This window comes from Pseudophryne corroboree, chromosome 8 (assembly GCF_028390025.1).
Source record: "Pseudophryne corroboree isolate aPseCor3 chromosome 8, aPseCor3.hap2, whole genome shotgun sequence".
NCBI classification, from domain to species: domain Eukaryota; kingdom Metazoa; phylum Chordata; class Amphibia; order Anura; family Myobatrachidae; genus Pseudophryne; species Pseudophryne corroboree.
The window spans coordinates 172,314,765-172,339,226 of NC_086451.1; the positions used below are offsets into that span (position 1 = coordinate 172,314,765).

General features: G+C 34.7%; 4 non-coding genes across 4 annotated transcripts; all 4 read left to right on the plus strand.

Moving 5' to 3' along the window:
* The first annotated feature begins 5,600 nt into the window (after positions 1–5,600).
* Positions 5,601–5,674, plus strand: TRNAS-ACU (transfer RNA serine (anticodon ACU)). Its single transcript has one exon. It is a non-coding gene; the product is annotated as a tRNA-Ser (tRNA).
* Positions 5,675–9,107: 3,433 nt separating this feature from the next.
* Positions 9,108–9,181, plus strand: TRNAS-ACU (transfer RNA serine (anticodon ACU)). The gene has a single exon. It is a non-coding gene; the product is annotated as a tRNA-Ser (tRNA).
* Positions 9,182–12,615: 3,434 nt separating this feature from the next.
* TRNAS-ACU (transfer RNA serine (anticodon ACU)) lies at positions 12,616–12,689 on the plus strand. The gene has a single exon. It is a non-coding gene; the product is annotated as a tRNA-Ser (tRNA).
* A 9,280-nt stretch (positions 12,690–21,969) lies between these two features.
* TRNAS-ACU (transfer RNA serine (anticodon ACU)) lies at positions 21,970–22,043 on the plus strand. Its single transcript has one exon. It is a non-coding gene; the product is annotated as a tRNA-Ser (tRNA).
* Positions 22,044–24,462: the final 2,419 nt, after the last annotated feature.

The window sequence follows — 24,462 nt, forward strand, 5'->3', positions numbered from 1 at the left end:
TAAAAGAAATATGCTGGCAAAAAAAATCCAATTGAGTGATTAAACAGCTCTTCATTTTCTGGCTTTATTTTTATGCTAACAAATTTGTTCTCTGAAAAGTGTCCACAAAGCCAAGTCTCTGATTAACACCTTTGTAGGGATGGTTTTTCACCTATTACTAAATTAAACTTGCTTCATTGGAAAGGCAGCAAGATGCATCTTCATTTCAATGTCTACTGAAATAATACAGGTTGACACCAGGAAACATTACCGCCACTGCATCCTTGCTGCTTTCTCATGTAGAAGTCTGTTTAATGTGAAAACAAGGTGATATCTAATTAGCACACAGGTAAGGAATTAAGAAAATCTTTATTTAAGGGTGAAGATGTTTCTCACAAAATCGTTGCCCCAATGCATCATTGAAATTCAAGCTGGAAAGATGATTTTAATATATCACTTGTACATTTTGTATTGCTCTTCTGGTGACAATGTAGTTTGTTTTTGTCAATTACCATTTTAATAATAGGGTAAAGAAAATTAAGTGGATTTTTGAAAGAAAACAATACTGTCAATATACTATTAAAACAAATTAAAATGGTAAAAGTTATTGTACTTTAAGTAAAAATAAAAGAGCCAAAATATCAATCCCAGTTTTGAATTACTTTAATTAACAAAAAAAAATGCATATAGCAGAGGATAGTTTCAATCTGCTTACCTCTGGGTTATGTGCCCAGCATGCTTCCATTGCTGTACTCTGCTGCACATGTAAGTGCAGTAGATCCTGAAACACTCACTCATCATGGGAAAGTACCAATGTGTTTCTTCGTTGGTTGATGGAAGAAACATCTTACAAAAACTCTCCAGATTATTGACTTTTTAAAGTTTTTCTAGGAAACGTTTTAGATGAATGCTTATTAGCCTTTGTCAGTATGTACTTTTGCAAAGTGTCTCTGTGGCGCAATCAGTTAGTGTGTATGGCTATTAACCAAAAGGTTGGTGGTTCAATCCCACCCAGGGACGTAATTGACCTTGTTATCAGATTTTGGTGATCTTTAAGTAGACAAGTCAAAATTTCAAACCCCCTCTTATGGTGTAGGGTACCTGGCCTTCTCTGATGTAATCAGAGTTAGATTTGATTCAGTGATTTTATAAAAACAGCTAGGAAGCACAATTTAGCAGTGGGTTGCAGAGAAAAAGAAATATGCTGGCAAAAAAATCAAATTGAGTGATTAAACAGCTCTTCATTTTCTGGCTTTATTTTTATGCTAACAAATTTGTTCTCTGAAAAGTGTCCACAAAGCCAAGTCTCTGATTAACACCTTTGTAAGGATGGTTTTTCACCTATTACTAAATTAAACTTGCTTCATTGGAAAGGCAGCAAGATGCATCCTCATTTCAATGTCTACTGAAATAATACAGGTTGACACCAGGAAACATTATCGCCACTGCATCCTTGCTGCTTTCTCATGTGGAAGTCTGTTTAATGTGAAAACAAGGTGATATCTAATTAGCACACAGGTAAGGAATTAAGAAAATCTTTATTTAAGGGTGAAGATGTTTCTCACAAAATCGTTGCCCCAATGCATCATTGAAATTCAAGCTGGAAAGATGATTTTAATATATCACTTGTACATTTTGTATTGCTCTTCTGGTGACAATGTAGTTTGTTTTTGTCAATTACCATTTTAATAATAGGGTAAAGAAAATTAAGTGGATTTTTTAAAGAAAATAATACTTTCAATATACTATTAAAACAAATTAAAATGGTAAAAGTTATTGTACTTTAATGAAAAATAAAAGAGCAAAAATATCAATCCCAGTTTTGGATTACTTTAATTAACAAAAAAATATGCATATAGCAGAGGATAGTTTTAATCTGCCTACCTCTGGGTTATGGGCCCAGCATGCTTCCATTGCAGTACTTTGCTGCACATGTAAGTGCAAGAGATCCTGAAGCACTCACTCATCATGGGAAAGTACCAATGTGTTTCTTCGTTGGTGGATGGAAGAAACATCTTACAAAAACTCTCCAGATTATTGACTTTTTAAAGTTTTTCTAGGAAACGTTTTAGATGAATGCTTATTAGCCTTTGTCAGTATATACTTTTGCAAAGTGTCTCTGTGGCGCAATCAGTTAGTGTAAACGGCTATAAACCAAAAGGTTGGTGGTTCAATCCCACCCAGGGACGTAATTGACCTTGTGATCAGATTTTGGTGATCTTTAAGTAGACAAGTCAACATTTCAAGCCCCCTCTTATGGTGTAGGGTACCTGGCCTTCTCTGATGTAATCAGAGTTAGATTTGATTCAGTGATTTTATAAAAACAGCTAGGAAGCACAATTTAGCAGTGGGTTGCAGAGAAAAAGAAATATGCTGGCAAAAAAATCCAATTGAGTGATTAAACAGCTCTTAATTTTCTGGCTTTATTTTTATGCTAACAAATTTGTTCTCTGAAAAGTGTCCACAAAGCCAAGTCTCTGATTAACACCTTTGTAAGGATGGTTTTTCACCTATTACTAAATTAAATTTGCTTAATTGGAAAGGCAGCAAGATGCATCCTCATTTCAATGTCTACTGAAATAATACGGGTTGACACCAGGAAACATTAACGCCACTGCATCCTTGCTGCTTTCTCATGTGGAAGTCTGTTTAATGTGAAAACAAGGTGATATCTAATTAGCACACAGGTAAGGAATTAAGAAAATCTTTATTTAAGGGTGAAGATGTTTCTCACAAAATCGTTGCCCCAATGCATCATTGAAATTCAAGCTGGAAAGATGATTTTAATATATCACTTGTACATTTTGTATTGCTCTTCTGGTGACAATGTAGTTTGTTTTTGTCAATTACCATTTTAATAATAGGGTAAAGAAAATTAAGTGGATTTTTGAAAGAAAACAATACTGTCAATATACTATTAAAACAAATTAAAATGGTAAAAGTTGTTGTACTTTAAGTAAAAATAAAAGAGCCAAAATATCAATCCCAGTTTTGGATTACTTTAATTAACAAAAAAAAATGCATATAGCAGAGGATAGTTTCAATCTGCTTACCTCTGGGTTATGTGCCCAGCATGCTTCCATTGCTGTACTCTGCTGCACATGTAAGTGCAGTAGATCCTGAAGCACTCACTCATCATGGGAAAGTACCAATGTGTTTCTTCGTTGGTTGATGGAAGAAACATCTTACAAAAACTCTCCAGATTATTGACTTTTTAAAGTTTTTCTAGGAAACGTTTTAGATGAATGCTTATTAGCCTTTGTCAGTATGTAATTTTGCAAAGTGTCTCTGTGGCGCAATCAGTTAGTGTGTATGGCTATTAACCAAAAGGTTGGTGGTTCAATCCCACCCAGGGACGTAATTGACCTTGTTATCAGATTTTGGTGATCTTTAAGTAGACAAGTCAAAATTTCAAACCCCCTCTTATGGTGTAGGGTACCTGGCCTTCTCTGATGTAATCAGAGTTAGATTTGATTCAGTGATTTTATAAAAACAGCTAGGAAGCACAATTTAGCAGTGGGTTGCAGAGAAAAAGAAATATGCTGGCAAAAAAATCCAATTGAGTGATTAAACAGCTCTTCATTTTCTGGCTTTATTTTTATGCTAACAAATTTGTTCTCTGAAAAGTGTCCACAAAGCCAAGTCTCTGATTAACACCTTTGTAAGGATGGTTTTTCACCTATTACTAAATTAAACTTGCTTCATTGGAAAGGCAGCAAGATGCATCCTCATTTCAATGTCTACTGAAAAAATACAGGTTGACACCAGGAAACATTATCGCCACTGCATCCTTGCTGCTTTCTCATGTGGAAGTCTGTTTAATGTGAAAACAAGGTGATATCTAATTAGCACACAGGTAAGGAATTAAGAAAATCTTTATTTAAGGGTGAAGATGTTTCTCACAAAATCGTTGCCCCAATGCATCATTGAAATTCAAGCTGGAAAGATGATTTTAATATATCACTTGTACATTTTGTATTGCTCTTCTGGTGACAATGTAGTTTGTTTTTGTCAATTACCCTTTTAATAATAGGGTAAAGAAAATTAAGTGGATTTTTTAAAGAAAACTATACTGTCAATATACTATTAAAACAAATTAAAATGGTAAAAGTTATTGTACTTTAAGTAAAAATAAAAGAGCAAAAATATCAATCCCAGTTTTGATTACTTAAATTAACAAAAAAAATGCATATAGCAAAGGATAGTTTCAATCTGCCTACCTCTAGGTTATGGGCCCAGCATGCTTCCATTGCAGTACTCTGCTGCACATGTAAGTGCAAGAGATCCTGAAGCACTCACTCATCATGGGAAAGTACCAATGTGTTTCTTCGTTGGTTGATGGAAGAAACATCTTACAAAAACTCTCCAGATTACTGACTTTTTAAAGTTTTTCTAGGAAACGTTCTAGATGTATGCTTATTAGCCATTGTCAGTATGTACTTTTTGCAAAGTGTCTCTGTGGCGCAATTGGTTAGTGTGTCCGGCTACTAACCAAAAGTTTGGTGGTTCAATCCCACCCAGGGACGTAATTGACCTTGTTATCAGATTTTGGTGATCTTTAAGTAGACAAGTCAAAATTTCAAACCCCCTGTTATGGTGTAGGGTACCTGGCCTTTTCTGATGTAATCAGAGTTAGATTTGATTCAGTGATTTAATAAAAACAGCTAGGAAGCACAATTTAGCAGTGGGTTGCAGAGTAAAAGAAATATGCTGGCAAAAAAAATCCAATTGATTGATTAAACAGCTCTTCATTTTCTGGCTTTATTTTTATGCTAACAAATTTGTTCTCTGAAAAGTGTCCACAAAGCCAAGTCTCTGATTAACACCTTTGTAGGGATGGTTTTTCACCTATTACTAAATTAAACTTGCTTCATTGGAAAGGCAGCAAGATGCATCCTCATTTCAATGTCTACTGAAATAATACAGGTTGACACCAGGAAACATTACCGCCACTGCATCCTTGCTGCTTTCTCATGTAGAAGTCTGTTTAATGTGAAAACAAGGTGATATCTAATTAGCACACAGGTAAGGAATTAAGAAAATCTTTATTTAAGGGTGAAGATGTTTCTCACAAAATCGTTGCCCCAATGCATCATTGAAATTCAAGCTGGAAAGATGATTTTAATATATCACTTGTACATTTTGTATTGCTCTTCTGGTGACAATGTAGTTTGTTTTTGTCAATTACCCTTTTAATAATAGGGTAAAGAAAATTAAGTGGATTTTTTAAAGAAAACTATACTGTCAATATACTATTAAAACAAATTAAAATGGTAAAAGTTATTGTACTTTAAGTAAAAATAAAAGAGCAAAAATATCAATCCCAGTTTTTATTACTTAAATTAACAAAAAAAATGCATATAGCAAAGGATAGTTTCAATCTGCCTACCTCTGGGTTATGGGCCCAGCATGCTTCCATTGCAGTACTCTGCTGCACATGTAAGTGCAAGAGATCCTGAAGCACTCACTCATCATGGGAAAGTACCAATGTGTTTCTTCGTTGGTTGATGGAAGAAACATCTTACAAAAACTCTCCAGATTATTGACTTTTTAAAGTTTTTCTAGGAAACGTTCTAGATGTATGCTTATTAGCCTTTGTCAGTATGTACTTTTTGCAAAGTGTCTCTGTGGCGCAATCGGTTAGTGTGTCCGGCTACTAACCAAAAGGTTGGTGGTTCGATCCCACCCAGGGACGTAATCGACCTTGTTATCAGATTTTGGTGATCTTTAAGTAGACAAGTCAAAATTTCAAACCCCCTGTTATGGTGTAGGGTACCTGGCCTTTTCTGATGTAATCAGAGTTAGATTTGATTCAGTGATTTAATAAAAACAGCTAGGAAGCACAATTTAGCAGTGGGTTGCAGAGTAAAAGAAATATGCTGGCAAAAAAAATCCAATTGAGTGATTAAACAGCTCTTAATTTTCTGGCTTTATTTTTATGCTAACAAATTTGTTCTCTGAAAAGTGTCCACAAAGCCAAGTCTCTGATTAACACCTTTGTAAGGATGGTTTTTCACCTATTACTAAATTAAATTTGCTTAATTGGAAAGGCAGCAAGATGCATCCTCATTTCAATGTCTACTGAAATAATACGGGTTGACACCAGGAAACATTAACGCCACTGCATCCTTGCTGCTTTCTCATGTGGAAGTCTGTTTAATGTGAAAACAAGGTGATATCTAATTAGCACACAGGTAAGGAATTAAGAAAATCTTTATTTAAGGGTGAAGATGTTTCTCACAAAATCGTTGCCCCAATGCATCATTGAAATTCAAGCTGGAAAGATGATTTTAATATATCACTTGTACATTTTGTATTGCTCTTCTGGTGACAATGTAGTTTGTTTTTGTCAATTACCATTTTAATAATAGGGTAAAGAAAATTAAGTGGATTTTTGAAAGAAAACAATACTGTCAATATACTATTAAAACAAATTAAAATGGTAAAAGTTGTTGTACTTTAAGTAAAAATAAAAGAGCCAAAATATCAATCCCAGTTTTGGATTACTTTAATTAACAAAAAAAAATGCATATAGCAGAGGATAGTTTCAATCTGCTTACCTCTGGGTTATGTGCCCAGCATGCTTCCATTGCTGTACTCTGCTGCACATGTAAGTGCAGTAGATCCTGAAGCACTCACTCATCATGGGAAAGTACCAATGTGTTTCTTCGTTGGTTGATGGAAGAAACATCTTACAAAAACTCTCCAGATTATTGACTTTTTAAAGTTTTTCTAGGAAACGTTTTAGATGAATGCTTATTAGCCTTTGTCAGTATGTAATTTTGCAAAGTGTCTCTGTGGCGCAATCAGTTAGTGTGTATGGCTATTAACCAAAAGGTTGGTGGTTCAATCCCACCCAGGGACGTAATTGACCTTGTTATCAGATTTTGGTGATCTTTAAGTAGACAAGTCAAAATTTCAAACCCCCTCTTATGGTGTAGGGTACCTGGCCTTCTCTGATGTAATCAGAGTTAGATTTGATTCAGTGATTTTATAAAAACAGCTAGGAAGCACAATTTAGCAGTGGGTTGCAGAGAAAAAGAAATATGCTGGCAAAAAAATCCAATTGAGTGATTAAACAGCTCTTCATTTTCTGGCTTTATTTTTATGCTAACAAATTTGTTCTCTGAAAAGTGTCCACAAAGCCAAGTCTCTGATTAACACCTTTGTAAGGATGGTTTTTCACCTATTACTAAATTAAACTTGCTTCATTGGAAAGGCAGCAAGATGCATCCTCATTTCAATGTCTACTGAAAAAATACAGGTTGACACCAGGAAACATTATCGCCACTGCATCCTTGCTGCTTTCTCATGTGGAAGTCTGTTTAATGTGAAAACAAGGTGATATCTAATTAGCACACAGGTAAGGAATTAAGAAAATCTTTATTTAAGGGTGAAGATGTTTCTCACAAAATCGTTGCCCCAATGCATCATTGAAATTCAAGCTGGAAAGATGATTTTAATATATCACTTGTACATTTTGTATTGCTCTTCTGGTGACAATGTAGTTTGTTTTTGTCAATTACCCTTTTAATAATAGGGTAAAGAAAATTAAGTGGATTTTTTAAAGAAAACTATACTGTCAATATACTATTAAAACAAATTAAAATGGTAAAAGTTATTGTACTTTAAGTAAAAATAAAAGAGCAAAAATATCAATCCCAGTTTTGATTACTTAAATTAACAAAAAAAATGCATATAGCAAAGGATAGTTTCAATCTGCCTACCTCTAGGTTATGGGCCCAGCATGCTTCCATTGCAGTACTCTGCTGCACATGTAAGTGCAAGAGATCCTGAAGCACTCACTCATCATGGGAAAGTACCAATGTGTTTCTTCGTTGGTTGATGGAAGAAACATCTTACAAAAACTCTCCAGATTACTGACTTTTTAAAGTTTTTCTAGGAAACGTTCTAGATGTATGCTTATTAGCCATTGTCAGTATGTACTTTTTGCAAAGTGTCTCTGTGGCGCAATTGGTTAGTGTGTCCGGCTACTAACCAAAAGTTTGGTGGTTCAATCCCACCCAGGGACGTAATTGACCTTGTTATCAGATTTTGGTGATCTTTAAGTAGACAAGTCAAAATTTCAAACCCCCTGTTATGGTGTAGGGTACCTGGCCTTTTCTGATGTAATCAGAGTTAGATTTGATTCAGTGATTTAATAAAAACAGCTAGGAAGCACAATTTAGCAGTGGGTTGCAGAGTAAAAGAAATATGCTGGCAAAAAAAATCCAATTGATTGATTAAACAGCTCTTCATTTTCTGGCTTTATTTTTATGCTAACAAATTTGTTCTCTGAAAAGTGTCCACAAAGCCAAGTCTCTGATTAACACCTTTGTAGGGATGGTTTTTCACCTATTACTAAATTAAACTTGCTTCATTGGAAAGGCAGCAAGATGCATCCTCATTTCAATGTCTACTGAAATAATACAGGTTGACACCAGGAAACATTACCGCCACTGCATCCTTGCTGCTTTCTCATGTAGAAGTCTGTTTAATGTGAAAACAAGGTGATATCTAATTAGCACACAGGTAAGGAATTAAGAAAATCTTTATTTAAGGGTGAAGATGTTTCTCACAAAATCGTTGCCCCAATGCATCATTGAAATTCAAGCTGGAAAGATGATTTTAATATATCACTTGTACATTTTGTATTGCTCTTCTGGTGACAATGTAGTTTGTTTTTGTCAATTACCCTTTTAATAATAGGGTAAAGAAAATTAAGTGGATTTTTTAAAGAAAACTATACTGTCAATATACTATTAAAACAAATTAAAATGGTAAAAGTTATTGTACTTTAAGTAAAAATAAAAGAGCAAAAATATCAATCCCAGTTTTTATTACTTAAATTAACAAAAAAAATGCATATAGCAAAGGATAGTTTCAATCTGCCTACCTCTGGGTTATGGGCCCAGCATGCTTCCATTGCAGTACTCTGCTGCACATGTAAGTGCAAGAGATCCTGAAGCACTCACTCATCATGGGAAAGTACCAATGTGTTTCTTCGTTGGTTGATGGAAGAAACATCTTACAAAAACTCTCCAGATTATTGACTTTTTAAAGTTTTTCTAGGAAACGTTCTAGATGTATGCTTATTAGCCTTTGTCAGTATGTACTTTTTGCAAAGTGTCTCTGTGGCGCAATCGGTTAGTGTGTCCGGCTACTAACCAAAAGGTTGGTGGTTCGATCCCACCCAGGGACGTAATCGACCTTGTTATCAGATTTTGGTGATCTTTAAGTAGACAAGTCAAAATTTCAAACCCCCTGTTATGGTGTAGGGTACCTGGCCTTTTCTGATGTAATCAGAGTTAGATTTGATTCAGTGATTTAATAAAAACAGCTAGGAAGCACAATTTAGCAGTGGGTTGCAGAGTAAAAGAAATATGCTGGCAAAAAAAATCCAATTGAGTGATTAAACAGCTCTTCATTTTCTGGCTTTATTTTTATGCTAACAAATTTGTTCTCTGAAAAGTGTCCACAAAGCCAAGTCTCTGATTAACACCTTTGTAGGGATGGTTTTTCACCTATTACTAAATTAAACTTGCTTCATTGGAAAGGCAGCAAGATGCATCTTCATTTCAATGTCTACTGAAATAATACAGGTTGACACCAGGAAACATTACCGCCACTGCATCCTTGCTGCTTTCTCATGTAGAAGTCTGTTTAATGTGAAAACAAGGTGATATCTAATTAGCACACAGGTAAGGAATTAAGAAAATCTTTATTTAAGGGTGAAGATGTTTCTCACAAAATCGTTGCCCCAATGCATCATTGAAATTCAAGCTGGAAAGATGATTTTAATATATCACTTGTACATTTTGTATTGCTCTTCTGGTGACAATGTAGTTTGTTTTTGTCAATTACCATTTTAATAATAGGGTAAAGAAAATTAAGTGGATTTTTGAAAGAAAACAATACTGTCAATATACTATTAAAACAAATTAAAATGGTAAAAGTTATTGTACTTTAAGTAAAAATAAAAGAGCCAAAATATCAATCCCAGTTTTGGATTACTTTAATTAACAAAAAAAAATGCATATAGCAGAGGATAGTTTCAATCTGCTTACCTCTGGGTTATGTGCCCAGCATGCTTCCATTGCTGTACTCTGCTGCACATGTAAGTGCAGTAGATCCTGAAACACTCACTCATCATGGGAAAGTACCAATGTGTTTCTTCGTTGGTTGATGGAAGAAACATCTTACAAAAACTCTCCAGATTATTGACTTTTTAAAGTTTTTCTAGGAAACGTTTTAGATGAATGCTTATTAGCCTTTGTCAGTATGTACTTTTGCAAAGTGTCTCTGTGGCGCAATCAGTTAGTGTGTATGGCTATTAACCAAAAGGTTGGTGGTTCAATCCCACCCAGGGACGTAATTGACCTTGTTATCAGATTTTGGTGATCTTTAAGTAGACAAGTCAAAATTTCAAACCCCCTCTTATGGTGTAGGGTACCTGGCCTTCTCTGATGTAATCAGAGTTAGATTTGATTCAGTGATTTTATAAAAACAGCTAGGAAGCACAATTTAGCAGTGGGTTGCAGAGAAAAAGAAATATGCTGGCAAAAAAATCCAATTGAGTGATTAAACAGCTCTTCATTTTCTGGCTTTATTTTTATGCTAACAAATTTGTTCTCTGAAAAGTATCCACAAAGCCAAGTCTCTGATTAACACCTTTGTAAGGATGGTTTTTCACCTATTACTAAATTAAACTTGCTTCATTGGAAAGGCAGCAAGATGCATCCTCATTTCAATGTCTACTGAAATAATACAGGTTGACACCAGGAAACATTATCGCCACTGCATCCTTGCTGCTTTCTCATGTGGAAGTCTGTTTAATGTGAAAACAAGGTGATATCTAATTAGCACACAGGTAAGGAATTAAGAAAATCTTTATTTAAGGGTGAAGATGTTTCTCACAAAATCGTTGCCCCAATGCATCATTGTAATTCAAGCTGGAAAGATGATTTTAATATATCACTTGTACATTTTGTATTGCTCTTCTGGTGACAATGTAGTTTGTTTTTGTCAATTACCATTTTAATAATAGGGTAAAGAAAATTAAGTGGATTTTTTAAAGAAAATAATACTTTCAATATACTATTAAAACAAATTAAAATGGTAAAAGTTATTGTACTTTAATGAAAAATAAAAGAGCAAAAATATCAATCCCAGTTTTGGATTAGTTTAATTAACAAAAAAAATATGCATATAGCAGAGGATAGTTTTAATCTGCCTACCTCTGGGTTATGGGCCCAGCATGCTTCCATTGCAGTACTTTGCTGCACATGTAAGTGCAAGAGATCCTGAAGCACTCACTCATCATGGGAAAGTACCAATGTGTTTCTTCGTTGGTGGATGGAAGAAACATCTTACAAAAACTCTCCATATTATTGACTTTTTAAAGTTTTTCTAGGAAACGTTTTAGATGAATGCTTATTAGCCTTTGTCAGTATATACTTTCGCAAAGTGTCTCTGTGGCGCAATCAGTTAGTGTGAATGGCTATAAACCAAAAGGTTGGTGGTTCAATCCCACCCAGGGACGTAATTGACCTTGTGATCAGATTTTGGTGATCTTTAAGTAGACAAGTCAACATTTCAAACCCCCTCTTATGGTGTAGGGTACCTGGCCTTCTCTGATGTAATCAGAGTTAGATTTGATTCAGTGATTTTATAAAAACAGCTAGGAAGCACAATTTAGCAGTGGGTTGCAGAGAAAAAGAAATATGCTGGCAAAAAAATCCAATTGAGTGATTAAACAGCTCTTAATTTTCTGGCTTTATTTTTATGCTAACAAATTTGTTCTCTGAAAAGTGTCCACAAAGCCAAGTCTCTGATTAACACCTTTGTAGGGATGGTTTTTCACCTATTACTAAATTAAATTTGCTTCATTGGAAAGGCAGCAAGATGCATCCTCATTTCAATGTCTACTGAAATAATACGGGTTGACACCAGGAAACATTAACGCCACTGCATCCTTGCTGCTTTCTCATGTGGAAGTCTGTTTAATGTGAAAACAAGGTGATATCTAATTAGCACACAGGTAAGGAATTAAGAAAATCTTTATTTAAGGGTGAAGATGTTTCTCACAAAATCGTTGCCCCAATGCATCATTGAAATTCAAGCTGGAAAGATGATTTTAATATATCACTTGTACATTTTGTATTGCTCTTCTGGTGACAATGTAGTTTGTTTTTGTCAATTACCATTTTAATAATAGGGTAAAGAAAATTAAGTGGATTTTTGAAAGAAAACAATACTGTCAATATACTATTAAAACAAATTAAAATGGTAAAAGTTATTGTACTTTAAGTAAAAATAAAAGAGCAAAAATATCAATCCCAGTTTTGATTACTTAAATTAACAAAAAAAATGCATATAGCAAAGGATAGTTTCAATCTGCCTACCTCTGGGTTATGGGCCCAGCATGCTTCCATTGCAGTACTCTGCTGCACATGTAAGTGCAAGAGATCCTGAAGCACTCACTCATCATAGGAAAGTACCAATGTGTTTCTTCGTTGGTTGATGGAAGAAACATCTTACAAAAACTCTCCAGATTATTGACTTTTTAAAGTTTTTCTAGGAAACGTTCTAGATGTATGCTTATTAGCCTTTGTCAGTATGTACTTTTTGCAAAGTGTCTCTGTGGCGCAATCGGTTAGTGTGTCCGGCTACTAACCAAAAGGTTGGTGGTTCAATCCCACCCAGGGACGTAATTGACCTTGTTATCAGATTTTGGTGATCTTTAAGTAGACAAGTCAAAATTTCAAACCCCCTGTTATGGTGTAGGGTACCTGGCCTTTTCTGATGTAATCAGAGTTAGATTTGATTCAGTGATTTAATAAAAACAGCTAGGAAGCACAATTTAGCAGTGGGTTGCAGAGAAAAAGAAATATGCTGGCAAAAAAAATCCAATTGAGTGATTAAACAGCTCTTCATTTTCTGGCTTTATTTTTATGCTAACAAATTTGTTCTCTGAAAAGTGTCCACAAAGCCAAGTCTCTGATTAACACCTTTGTAGGGATGGTTTTTCACCTATTACTAAATTAAACTTGCTTCATTGGAAAGGCAGCAAGATGCATCTTCATTTCAATGTCTACTGAAATAATACAGGTTGACACCAGGAAACATTACCGCCACTGCATCCTTGCTGCTTTCTCATGTAGAAGTCTGTTTAATGTGAAAACAAGGTGATATCTAATTAGCACACAGGTAAGGAATTAAGAAAATCTTTATTTAAGGGTGAAGATGTTTCTCACAAAATCGTTGCCCCAATGCATCATTGAAATTCTAGCTGGAAAGATGATTTTAATATATCACTTGTACATTTTGTATTGCTCTTCTGGTGACAATGTAGTTTGTTTTTGTCAATTACCATTTTAATAATAGGGTAAAGAAAATTAAGTGGATTTTTGAAAGAAAACAATACTGTCAATATACTATTAAAACAAATTAAAATGGTAAAAGTTATTGTACTTTAAGTAAAAATAAAAGAGCCAAAATATCAATCCCAGTTTTGGATTACTTTAATTAACAAAAAAAAATGCATATAGCAGAGGATAGTTTCAATCTGCTTACCTCTGGGTTATGTGCCCAGCATGCTTCCATTGCTGTACTCTGCTGCACATGTAAGTGCAGTAGATCCTGAAGCACTCACTCATCATGGGAAAGTACCAATGTGTTTCTTCGTTGGTTGATGGAAGAAACATCTTACAAAAACTCTCCAGATTATTGACTTTTTAAAGTTTTTCTAGGAAACGTTTTAGATGAATGCTTATTAGCCTTTGTCAGTATGTACTTTTGCAAAGTGTCTCTGTGGCGCAATCAGTTAGTGTGTATGGCTATTAACCAAAAGGTTGGTGGTTCAATCCCACCCAGGGACGTAATTGACCTTGTTATCAGATTTTGGTGATCTTTAAGTAGACAAGTCAAAATTTCAAACCCCCTCTTATGGTGTAGGGTACCTGGCCTTCTCTGATGTAATCAGAGTTAGATTTGATTCAGTGATTTTATAAAAACAGCTAGGAAGCACAATTTAGCAGTGGGTTGCAGAGAAAAAGAAATATGCTGGCAAAAAAATCCAATTGAGTGATTAAACAGCTCTTCATTTTCTGGCTTTATTTTTATGCTAACAAATTTGTTCTCTGAAAAGTGTCCACAAAGCCAAGTCTCTGATTAACACCTTTGTAAGGATGGTTTTTCACCTATTACTAAATTAAACTTGCTTCATTGGAAAGGCAGCAAGATGCATCCTCATTTCAATGTCTACTGAAATAATACAGGTTGACACCAGGAAACATTATCGCCACTGCATCCTTGCTGCTTTCTCATGTGGAAGTCTGTTTAATGTGAAAACAAGGTGATATCTAATTAGCACGCAGGTAAGGAATTAAGAAAATCTTTATTTAAGGGTGAAGATGTTTCTCACAAAATCGTTGCCCCAATGCATCATTGAAATTCAAGCTGGAAAGATGATTTTAATATATCACTTGTACATTTTGTATTGCTCTTCTGGTGACAATGTAGTTTGTTTTTGTCAATTACCATTTTAATAATAGGGTAAAGAAAATTAAGTGGATTTTTTAAAGAAAATAATACTTTCAATATACTATTAAAACAAATTAAAATGGTAAAAGTTATTGTACTTTAATGAAAAATAAAAGAGCAAAAATATCAATCCCAGTTTTGGATTACTTTAATTAACAAAAAAATATGCATATAGCAGAGGATAGTTTTAATCTGCCTACCTCTGGGTTATGGGCCCAGCATGCTTCCATTGCAGTACTTTGCTGCACATGTAAGTGCAAGAGATCCTGAAGCACTCACTCATCATGGGAAAGTACCAATGTGTTTCTTCGTTGGTGGATGGAAGAAACATCTTACAAAAACTCTCCAGATTATTGACTTTTTAAAGTTTTTCTAGGAAACGTTTTAGATGAATGCTTATTAGCCTTTGTCAGTATATACTTTTGCAAAGTGTCTCTGTGGCGCAATCAGTTAGTGTGAACGGCTATAAACCAAAAGGTTGGTGGTTCAATCCCACCCAGGGACATAATTGACCTTGTGATCAGATTTTGGTGATCTTTAAGTAGACAAGTCAACATTTCAAACCCCCTCTTATGGTGTAGGGTACCTGGCCTTCTCTGATGTAATCAGAGTTAGATTTGATTCAGTGATTTTATAAAAACAGCTAGGAAGCACAATTTAGCAGTGGGTTGCAGAGAAAAAGAAATATGCTGGCAAAAAAATCCAATTGAGTGATTAAACAGCTCTTAATTTTCTGGCTTTATTTTTATGCTAACAAATTTGTTCTCTGAAAAGTGTCCACAAAGCCAAGTCTCTGATTAACACCTTTGTAGGGATGGTTTTTCACCTATTACTAAATTAAATTTGCTTCATTGGAAAGGCAGCAAGATGCATCCTCATTTCAATGTCTACTGAAATAATACGGGTTGACACCAGGAAACATTAACGCCACTGCATCCTTGCTGCTTTCTCATGTGGAAGTCTGTTTAATGTGAAAACAAGGTGATATCTAATTAGCACACAGGTAAGGAATTAAGAAAATCTTTATTTAAGGGTGAAGATGTTTCTCACAAAATCGTTGCCCCAATGCATCATTGAAATTCAAGCTGGAAAGATGATTTTAATATATCACTTGTACATTTTGTATTGCTCTTCTGGTGACAATGTAGTTTGTTTTTGTCAATTACCATTTTAATAATAGGGTAAAGAAAATTAAGTGGATTTTTGAAAGAAAACAATACTGTCAATATACTATTAAAACAAATTAAAATGGTAAAAGTTATTGTACTTTAAGTAAAAATAAAAGAGCAAAAATATCAATCCCAGTTTTGATTACTTAAATTAACAAAAAAAATGCATATAGCAAAGGATAGTTTCAATCTGCCTACCTCTGGGTTATGGGCCCAGCATGCTTCCATTGCAGTACTCTGCTGCACATGTAAGTGCAAGAGATCCTGAAGCACTCACTCATCATAGGAAAGTACCAATGTGTTTCTTCGTTGGTTGATGGAAGAAACATCTTACAAAAACTCTCCAGATTATTGACTTTTTAAAGTTTTTCTAGGAAACGTTCTAGATGTATGCTTATTAGCCTTTGTCAGTATGTACTTTTTGCAAAGTGTCTCTGTTGCGCAATCGGTTAGTGTGTCCGGCTACTAACCAAAAGGTTGGTGGTTCAATCCCACCCAGGGACGTAATTGACCTTGTTATCAGATTTTGGTGATCTTTAAGTAGACAAGTCAAAATTTCAAACCCCCTGTTATGGTGTAGGGTACCTGGCCTTTTCTGATGTAATCAGAGTTAGATTTGATTCAGTGATTTAATAAAAACAGCTAGGAAGCACAATTTAGCAGTGGGTTGCAGAGAAAAAGAAATATGCTGGCAAAAAAAATCCAATTGAGTGATTAAACAGCTCTTCATTTTCTGGCTTTATTTTTATGCTAACAAATTTGTTCTCTGAAAAGTGTCCACAAAGCCAAGTCTCTGATTAACACCATTGTAGGGATGGTTTTTCACCTATTACTAAATTAAACTTGCTTCATTGGAAAGGCAGCAAGATGCATCTTCATTTCAATGTCTACTGAAATAATACAGGTTGACACCAGGAAACATTACCGCCACTGCATCCTTGCTGCTTTCTCATGTAGAAGTCTGTTTAATGTGAAAACAAGGTGATATCTAATTAGCACACAGGTAAGGAATTAAGAAAATCTTTATTTAAGGGTGAAGATGTTTCTCACAAAATCGTTGCCCCAATGCATCATTGAAATTCAAGCTGGAAAGATGATTTTAATATATCACTTGTACATTTTGTATTGCTCTTCTGGTGACAATGTAGTTTGTTTTTGTCAATTACCATTTTAATAATAGGGTAAAGAAAATTAAGTGGATTTTTGAAAGAAAACAATACTGTCAATATACTATTAAAACAAATTAAAATGGTAAAAGTTATTGTACTTTAAGTAAAAATAAAAGAGCCAAAATATCAATCCCAGTTTTGGATTACTTTAATTAACAAAAAAAAATGCATATAGCAGAGGATAGTTTCAATCTGCTTACCTCTGGGTTATGTGCCCAGCATGCTTCCATTGCTGTACTCTGCTGCACATGTAAGTGCAGTAGATCCTGAAGCACTCACTCATCATGGGAAAGTACCAATGTGTTTCTTCGTTGGTTGATGGAAGAAACATCTTACAAAAACTCTCCAGATTATTGACTTTTTAAAGTTTTTCTAGGAAACGTTTTAGATGAATACTTATTAGCCTTTGTCAGTAAGTACTTTTGCAAAGTGTCTCTGTGGGGCAATCAGTTAGTGTGTATGGCTATTAACCAAAAGGTTGGTGGTTCAATCCCACCCAGGGACGTAATTAACGTTGTTATCAGATTTTGGTGATCTTTAAGTAGACAAGTCAAAATTTCAAACCCCCTCTTATGGTGTAGGGTACCTGGCCTTCTCTGATGTAATCAGAGTTAGATTTGATTCAGTGATTTTATAAAAACAGCTAGGAAGCACAATTTAGCAGTGGGTTGCAGAGAAAAAGAAATATGCTGGCAAAAAAATCCAATTGAGTGATTAAACAGCTCTTCATTTTCTGGCTTTATTTTTATGCTAACAAATTTGTTCTCTGAAAAGTGTCCACAAAGCCAAGTCTCTGATTAACACCTTTGTAAGGATGGTTTTTCACCTATTACTAAATTAAACTTGCTTCATTGGAAAGGCAGCAAGATGCATCCTCATTTCAATGTCTACTGAAATAATACAGGTTGACACCAGGAAACATTATCGCCACTGCATCCTTGCTGCTTTCTCATGTGGAAGTCTGTTTAATGTGAAAACAAGGTGATATCTAATTAGCACACAGGTAAGGAATTAAGAAAATCTTTATTTAAGGGTGAAGATGTTTCTCACAAAATCGTTGCCCCAATGCATCATTGAAATTCAAGCTGGAAAGATGATTTTAATATATCACTTGTACATTTTGTATTGCTCTTCTGGTGACAATGTAGTTTGTTTTTGTCAATTACCATTTTAATAATAGGGTAAAGAAAATTAAGTGGATTTTTTAAAGAAAATAATACTTTCAATATACTATTAAAACAAATTAAAATGGTAAAAGTTATTGTACTTTAATGAAAAATAAAAGAGCAAAAATATCAATCCCAGTTTTGGATTACTTTAATTAACAAAAAAATATGCATATAGCAGAGGATAGTTTTAATCTGCCTACCTCTGGGTTATGGGCCCAGCATGCTTCCATTGCAGTACTTTGCTGCACATGTAAGTGCAAGAGATCCTGAAGCACTCACTCATCATGGGAAAGTACCAATGTGTTTCTTCGTTGGTGGATGGAAGAAACATCTTACAAAAACTCTCCAGATTATTGACTTTTTAAAGTTTTTCTAGGAAACGTTTTAGATGAATGCTTATTAGCCTTTGTCAGTATATACTTTTGCAAAGTGTCTCTGTGGCGCAATCAGTTAGTGTGAACGGCTATAAACCAAGAGGTTGGTGGTTCAATCCCACCCAGGGACATAATTGACCTTGTGATCAGATTTTGGTGATCTTTAAGTAGACAAGTCAACATTTCAAACCCCCTCTTATGGTGTAGGGTACCTGGCCTTCTCTGATGTAATCAGAGTTAGATTTGATTCAGTGATTTTATAAAAACAGCTAGGAAGCACAATTTAGCAGTGGGTTGCAGAGAAAAAGAAATATGCTGGCAAAAAAATCCAATTGAGTGATTAAACAGCTCTTAATTTTCTGGCTTTATTTTTATGCTAACAAATTTGTTCTCTGAAAAGTGTCCACAAAGCCAAGTCTCTGATTAACACCTTTGTAGGGATGGTTTTTCACCTATTACTAAATTAAATTTGCTTCATTGGAAAGGCAGCAAGATGCATCCTCATTTCAATGTCTACTGAAATAATACGGGTTGACACCAGGAAACATTAACGCCACTGCATCCTTGCTGCTTTCTCATGTGGAAGTCTGTTTAATGTGAAAACAAGGTGATATCTAATTAGCACACAGGTAAGGAATTAAGAAAATCTTTATTTAAGGGTGAAGATGTTTCTCACAAAATCGTTGCCCCAATGCATCATTGAAATTCAAGCTGGAAAGATGATTTTAATATATCACTTGTACATTTTGTATTGCTCTTCTGGTGACAATGTAGTTTGTTTTTGTCAATTACCCTTTTAATAATAGGGTAAAGAAAATTAAGTTGATTTTTTAAAGAAAACTATACTGTCAATATACTATTCAAACAAATTAAAATGGTAAAAGTTATTGTACTTCAAGTAAAAATAAAAGAGCAAAAATATCAATCCCAGTTTTGATTACTTAAATTAACAAAAAAAATGCATATAGCAAAGGATAGTTTCAATCTGCCTACCTCCGGGTTATGGGCCCAGCATGCTTCCATTGCAGTACTCTGCTGCACATGTAAGTGCAAGAGATCCTGAAGCACTCACTCATCATGGGAAAGTACCAATGTGTTTCTTCGTTGGTTGATGGAAGAAACATTTTACAAAAATTCTCCAGATTATTGACTTTTTAAAGTTTTTCTAGGAAACGTTCTAGATGTATGCTTATTAGCCTTTGTCAGTATGTACTTTTTGCGAAGTGTCTCTGTGGCGCAATTGGTTAGTGTGTCCGGCTACTAACCAAAAGGTTGGTGGTTCAATCCCACCCAGGGATGTAATTGACCTTGTTATCAGATTTTGGTGATCTTTAAGTAGACAAGTCAAAATTTCAAACCCCCTGTTATGGTGTAGGGTACCTGGCCTTTTCTGATGTAATCAGAGTTAGATTTGATTCAGTGATTTAATTAAAACAGCTAGGAAGCACAATTTAGCAGTGGGTTGCAGAGAAAAAGAAATATGCTGGCAAAAAAAATCCAATTGAGTGATTAAACAGCTCTTCATTTTCTGGCTTTATTTTTATGCTAACAAATTTGTTCTCTGAAAAGTGTCCACAAAGCCAAGTCTCTGATTAACACCTTTGTAGGGATGGTTTTTCACCTATTACTAAATTAAACTTGCTTCATTGGAAAGGCAGCAAGATGCATCTTCATTTCAATGTCTACTGAAATAATACAGGTTGACACCAGGAAACATTACTGCCACTGCATCCTTGCTGCTTTCTCATGTAGAAGTCTGTTTAATGTGAAAACAAGGTGATATCTAATTAGCACACAGGTAAGGAATTAAGAAAATCTTTATTTAAGGGTGAAGATGTTTCTCACAAAATCGTTGCCCCAATGCATCATTGAAATTCAAGCTGGAAAGATGATTTTAATATATCACTTGTACATTTTGTATTGCTCTTCTGGTGACAATGTAGTTTGTTTTTGTCAATTACCATTTTAATAATAGGGTAAAGAAAATTAAGTGGATTTTTTAAAGAAAATAATACTTTCAATATACTATTAAAACAAATTAAAATGGTAAAAGTTATTGTACTTTAATGAAAAATAAAAGAGCAAAAATATCAATCCCAGTTTTGGATTACTTTAATTAACAAAAAAATATGCATATAGCAGAGGATAGTTTTAATCTGCCTACCTCTGGGTTATGGGCCCAGCATGCTTCCATTGCAGTACTTTGCTGCACATGTAAGTGCAAGAGATCCTGAAGCACTCACTCATCATGGGAAAGTACCAATGTGTTTCTTCGTTGGTGGATGGAAGAAACATCTTACAAAAACTCTCCAGATTATTGACTTTTTAAAGTTTTTCTAGGAAACGTTTTAGATGAATGCTTATTAGCCTTTGTCAGTATATACTTTTGCAAAATGTCTCTGTGGCGCAATCAGTTAGTGTGAACGGCTATAAACCAAAAGGTTGGTGGTTCAATCCCACCCAGGGACGTAATTGACCTTGTGATCAGATTTTGGTGATCTTTAAGTAGACAAGTCAACATTTCAAACCCCCTCTTATGGTGTAGGGTACCTGGCCTTCTCTGATGTAATCAGAGTTAGATTTGATTCAGTGATTTTATAAAAACAGCTAGGAAGCACAATTTAGCAGTGGGTTGCAGAGAAAAAGAAATATGCTGGCAAAAAAATCCAATTGAGTGATTAAACAGCTCTTAATTTTCTGGCTTTATTTTTATGCTAACAAATTTGTTCTCTGAAAAGTGTCCACAAAGCCAAGTCTCTGATTAACACCTTTGTAGGGATGGTTTTTCACCTAATACTAAATTAAATTTGCTTCATTGGAAAGGCAGCAAGATGCATCCTCATTTCAATGTCTACTGAAATAATACGGGTTGACACCAGGAAACATTAACGCCACTGCATCCTTGCTGCTTTCTCATGTGGAAGTCTGTTTAATGTGAAAACAAGGTGATATCTAATTAGCACACAGGTAAGGAATTAAGAAAATCTTTATTTAAGGGTGAAGATGTTTCTCACAAAATCGTTGCCCCAATGCATCATTGAAATTCAAGCTGGAAAGATGATTTTAATATATCACTTGTACATTTTGTATTGCTCTTCTGGTGACAATGTAGTTTGTTTTTGTCAATTACCCTTTTAATAATAGGGTAAAGAAAATTAAGTTGATTTTTTAAAGAAAACTATACTGTCAATATACTATTCAAACAAATTAAAATGGTAAAAGTTATTGTACTTCAAGTAAAAATAAAAGAGCAAAAATATCAATCCCAGTTTTGATTACTTAAATTAACAAAAAAAATGCATATAGCAAAGGATAGTTTCAATCTGCCTACCTCCGGGTTATGGGCCCAGCATGCTTCCATTGCAGTACTCTGCTGCACATGTAAGTGCAAGAGATCCTGAAGCACTCACTCATCATGGGAAAGTACCAATGTGTTTCTTCGTTGGTTGATGGAAGAAACATTTTACAAAAATTCTCCAGATTATTGACTTTTTAAAGTTTTTCTAGGAAACGTTCTAGATGTATGCTTATTAGCCTTTGTCAGTATGTACTGTTTACGAAAAGTGTCTCTGTGGCGCAATCGGTTAGTGTGTCCGGCTACTAACCAAAAGGTTGGTGGTTCAATCCCACCCAGGGACGTAATTGACCTTGTTACCAGATTTTGGTGATCTTTAAGTAGACAAGTCAAAATTTCAAACCCCCTGTTATGGTGTAGGGTACCTGGCCTTTTCTGATGTAATCAGAGTTAGATTTGATTCAGTGATTTAATAAAAACAGCTAGGAAGCACAATTTAGCAGTGGGTTGCAGAGAAAAAGAAATATGCTGGCAAAAAAAATCCAATTGAGTGATTAAACAGCTCTTCATTTTCTGGCTTTATTTTTATGCTAACAAATTTGTTCTCTGAAAAGTGTCCACAAAGCCAAGTCTCTGATTAACACCTTTGTAGGGATGGTTTTTCACCTATTACTAAATTAAACTTGCTTCATTGGAAAGGCAGCAAGATGCATCTTCATTTCAATGTCTACTGAAATAATACAGGTTGACACCAGGAAACATTACCGCCACTGCATCCTTGCTGCTTTCTCATGTAGAAGTCTGTTTAATGTGAAAACAAGGTGATATCTAATTAGCACACAGGTAAGGAATTAAGAAAATCTTTATTTAAGGGTGAAGATGTTTCTCACAAAATCGTTGCCCCAATGCATCATTGAAATTCAAGCTGGAAAGATGATTTTAATATATCACTTGTACATTTTGTATTGCTCTTCTGGTGACAATGTAGTTTGTTTTTGTCAATTACCATTTTAATAATAGGGTAAAGAAAATTAAGTGGATTTTTTAAAGAAAATAATACTTTCAATATACTATTAAAACAAATTAAAATGGTAAAAGTTATTGTACTTTAATGAAAAATAAAAGAGCAAAAATATCAATCCCAGTTTTGGATTACTTTAATTAACAAAAAAATATGCATATAGCAGAGGATAGTTTTAATCTGCCTACCTCTGGGTTATGGGCCCAGCATGCTTCCATTGCAGTACTTTGCTGCACATGTAAGTGCAAGAGATCCTGAAGCACTCACTCATCATGGGAAAGTACCAATGTGTTTCTTCGTTGGTGGATGGAAGAAACATCTTACAAAAACTCTCCAGATTATTGACTTTTTAAAGTTTTTCTAGGAAACGTTTTAGATGAATGCTTATTAGCCTTTGTCAGTATATACTTTTGCAAAATGTCTCTGTGGCGCAATCAGTTAGTGTGAACGGCTATAAACCAAAAGGTTGGTGGTTCAATCCCACCCAGGGACGTAATTGACCTTGTGATCAGATTTTGGTGATCTTTAAGTAGACAAGTCAACATTTCAAACCCCCTCTTATGGTGTAGGGTACCTGGCCTTCTCTGATGTAATCAGAGTTAGATTTGATTCAGTGATTTTATAAAAACAGCTAGGAAGCACAATTTAGCAGTGGGTTGCAGAGAAAAAGAAATATGCTGGCAAAAAAATCCAATTGAGTGATTAAACAGCTCTTAATTTTCTGGCTTTATTTTTATGCTAACAAATTTGTTCTCTGAAAAGTGTCCACAAAGCCAAGTCTCTGATTAACACCTTTGTAGGGATGGTTTTTCACCTAATACTAAATTAAATTTGCTTCATTGGAAAGGCAGCAAGATGCATCCTCATTTCAATGTCTACTGAAATAATACGGGTTGACACCAGGAAACATTAACGCCACTGCATCCTTGCTGCTTTCTCATGTGGAAGTCTGTTTAATGTGAAAACAAGGTGATATCTAATTAGCACACAGGTAAGGAATTAAGAAAATCTTTATTTAAGGGTGAAGATGTTTCTCACAAAATCGTTGCCCCAATGCATCATTGAAATTCAAGCTGGAAAGATGATTTTAATATATCACTTGTACATTTTGTATTGCTCTTCTGGTGACAATGTAGTTTGTTTTTGTCAATTACCATTTAAATAATAGGGTAAAGAAAATTAAGTGGATTTTTGAAAGAAAACAATACTGTCAATATACTATTAAAACAAATTAAAATGGTAAAAGTTATTGTACTTTAAGTAAAAATAAAAGAGCAAAAATATCAATCCCAGTTTTGTTTACTTAAATTAACAAAAAAAATGCATATAGCAAAGGATAGTTTCAATCTGCCTACCTCTGGGTTATGGGCCCAGCATGCTTCCATTGCAGTACTCTGCTGCACATGTAAGTGCAAGAGATCCTGAAGCACTCACTCATCATAGGAAAGTACCAATGTGTTTCTTCGTTGGTTGATGGAAGAAACATCTTACAAAAACTCTCCAGATTATTGACTTTTTAAAGTTTTTCTAGGAAACGTTCTAGATGTATGCTTATTAGCCTTTGTCAGTACGTACTTTTTACAAAGTGTCTCTGTGGCGCAATCTGTTAGTGTGTATGGTTACTAACCAAAAGGTTGGTGGTTCAATCCCACCCAGGGACGTAATTGACCTTGTTATCAGATTTTGGTGATCTTTAAGTAGACAAGTCAAAATTTCAAATCACCTGTTATGGTGTAGGGTAC